Raw genomic sequence first — 3,295 nt, 5'->3', positions numbered from 1 at the left:
CGTGCCGTATTTGCCTGCTGAACTTAAGCTCCTCTTCTATCCATTTTAGAGCACCATTCTTAAAATAAAACAGGATTATTGTTCATGCATAAAAATCTGATCGTGACACCAGCCGAGGGGGTGTTTAAAAATTAATTGAGGAGCTATTATCAATATAAAATAGAAGAAAAGAGAGAAATTTATTGTTAGCAAATTATAATTCAGTACAATGTAAACTCGTCATAGTCTGAATCCTCTTTTATTCAGCCACTATTAACAAAAAAATAGAGCTATTTTTAGTTGCAACTATTAACAGAGGCATTGTTAGACCACAAATTAAATCATCTTATTGTTTAACATGTATGGCCGCAAGCCCTACAGTAAAAGAAAAAAAAAATAGTGGTTGCATCTAATTGTCGGAATTGCATGTATGCATAGAATAGAAAAAAAAATAGCAAATCTTTTTTGCAAAAAGTGCACTGGTGATGGGCATATCTTTCCCCGATTGACATGTGGAAGTTGTCCAAATGCACTGGCCAGTTCATGCCAACAACTGTGAATCAAAATTGAAATAATAGACTTACCTAATTGAGCATCAAACGACAGAGAATACTGCTGCAAATACTCCACGTGCGCAGCGCAGAGCATCGCGTCATACATGATTAATCTAGTTACGGCTGGTGTAGGAACTTATGTACGAACTTATTCTGAATCTTCTGAAACCCAAAGGCAGACTTCAAACAAACTTCTTCAGATCTAGAAATCTAGAAAGCCCGACCAGTCCGAAAAGAGATACTACTGTAATTAAAAGAAAAATCATATATGTATCAGTACAGAGGGAGCTCTGTTTACGACAACACATGAAAAATATAGTGCTATCCCTGTAATACCATCTATGACAACCATGTTTTGAACATAAAAATGAATGATAAAGGGATCTGCATAAAGTGATACAATGATGTAGGATCATGGAGAAAACTAAAAATATCTAGGATCTTCAATCTTGCAGGCACACATAGCGTTGGCCTTGTTTCCTGAAGGCCATCGTCCTAATTAGGAACATTTAGCTTCAGGCCTTCGGCTCTTTATCTCAAACCATTTTCTTTAGTAAATATTATGCAAATAAACCCACATCGAACAAAACTAAGATAAAGAAAAACAGATTTTATCTGATGTGCATAAAATGGAATGCCAGAATAATCAAATGCATCATCTAAAAATAGGTGCTTACCAAAGACCAGTAGCCCCAAATCAATTCTGTTTTGTATATCACTTAAATCAGGTATATCCAGATGCATCTCACTTCCAGGCAGGTTAGCTCCAATACAGGCGTCGCATCCATGGACCATGAGCAAATTATTCTCCACCATCTCATTTCCAGATGGATTACTTCCTAGGTCGCTGGAGTCCTATTAGTGCTGGTGCAAATTGGCCATGAGCTGGCAGCCTGGCACGACGACGGACGGCAGCTGCGACCTCGTTAATCTCACATGTATAGTTTGGCGATTACCAGAAGTTGTTAGAATAAATCCGAGATACGCGGACGATTCATGAGGAACAAGCAATCACAGACAACAACGACACCGAGATTTGTTAACGAGGTTCGGCGAACTCGCCTACTCCTCGGGGCAATGACTACGGGCGCTCCTCCCCGAGATACCGCAACACCGGCCACCCGAGCGCCGGCACAAGCCGCCGGCACCCCCTTGCGAGCCTGTCGCTATCTAGTCGTCATAAGTTACAACGTGGGGTGCCTCCTCATATATAAGAGGCCAAGGGTGCAACGTGTCCGACTCCGAAGCTACAAGTATCCTACCCACACTACAACATCAAGTCCAAGCGTAACCCAACTAGTACAAAATATTCGACACAAAAACACAACAAACTCCACCTTGGCGAATATTCTCCATCACCTTGAATTTGTCCATGCGTTAAACTTCCATGTACTCCGAACTTGTGTTGTCTTCTTCGTAGCTTACTGAGAGCTACTCGACGAGTCTGCCCCAGACCCGCCGCCGCCATGAGACCCCGCTGCTACTCCCGCAACTCTAGTCTCCGTGACTCCACCTGCAATAGTGCTTCCTTGCAGCTTGTAAAGATGTGAAGCCGTCCTCCGTCCAATCATCACGGTCACCTCATCTTCCATGATTCTCATGGTCTTCCTATCCCGATCACAACGGAATACCATACCACCATCATGAAGAACACCAAGCGAAATTAGATTCCTCCTTAGCCCCGGCACATGCCTGACTCCCCGAAGCATCCGCTCCAACTCCGTCAAACATCTTGATTCTGATGTCACCTACTCCAGCGACACGATAACATGTGTCATCGCCCACATAGGCTAAACCAAACTCACCAGACTTGTAAGAAGAGAACCACTCCCTGTTGGGTGTCGCATGAAAAGAGCAAGCTGAATCCAACATCCACGCTTCATTTTTGGTTGACCGCCTGTCTGATACTATGAGAACATCACTACCGCTGTCTGAGTCATCACCATAAGTTGCCTTATTAGCACTTGCCCCACCATTGAGTTCTGGTCAGTCCTTTCTGATATGTCCCCACTGCTTACACTTGTGACACTGTATATTCTTTTTCTTTTTCTTGTTCTTCCCAGCCTCATATCCCTTCCGCCACTGCTCACCCTTGACTAGCAAACCTTCACCATGAGAGACTTCCACCGCGTTCTTCTTTCTCACACTACTAGGGAAAACCTTATACACAGAATCTTAGCAGCAGCGCGGTCTAAAAACAGACGCTACTGCTAATCAGCAGCAACGAGCTTTAGAAAAGAGCGCTGCTAATGACTGAGTAGCAGTAGCGCTCTAGGTGAAAAGAGCGCTACTACTATAATTGCCACGGTGTTGCCTCCAGGCTAGATATAGTAGTAGCGCCCTTTCCGTGGACGCGCTATTGCTAAAGAACTTAGTAGCAGCGGTTTTGCTCAAAACTCGCTGCTGGTAAGTATGACCGCAACTAATTAAGTTTAGTCTCATACTGCTAAGCGAACAAGGTGTTTACCACCTTAAATATGTTGCTTCTCAACCTATCTCGAGCACTTGGTCTTCATTGAACTATATGTGTATGATTTGTGGTTGCAATATGAATCCTCGCCTGTATCTATACAGGTACAGTGAGGATTCATGTTGACTATTTAGATTATACACAAAAAGATCAATGATGACCAATGTATATTTTTGATGTTTTTACTAAACAAAAGAAATAACTGCTTCCATTAGCAGTAGCGGTTTTTCCCAAAACGCGCTGTAGATAAGTTAGCTATAGCGCGTTTTCTGTACGTGCGCTACTGCTAGTT

The sequence above is a fragment of the Triticum aestivum genome, chromosome 5A (genome assembly GCF_018294505.1).
Source record: "Triticum aestivum cultivar Chinese Spring chromosome 5A, IWGSC CS RefSeq v2.1, whole genome shotgun sequence".
NCBI lineage: Eukaryota > Viridiplantae > Streptophyta > Magnoliopsida > Poales > Poaceae > Triticum > Triticum aestivum.
This window is presented reverse-complemented; position numbering follows the sequence as displayed.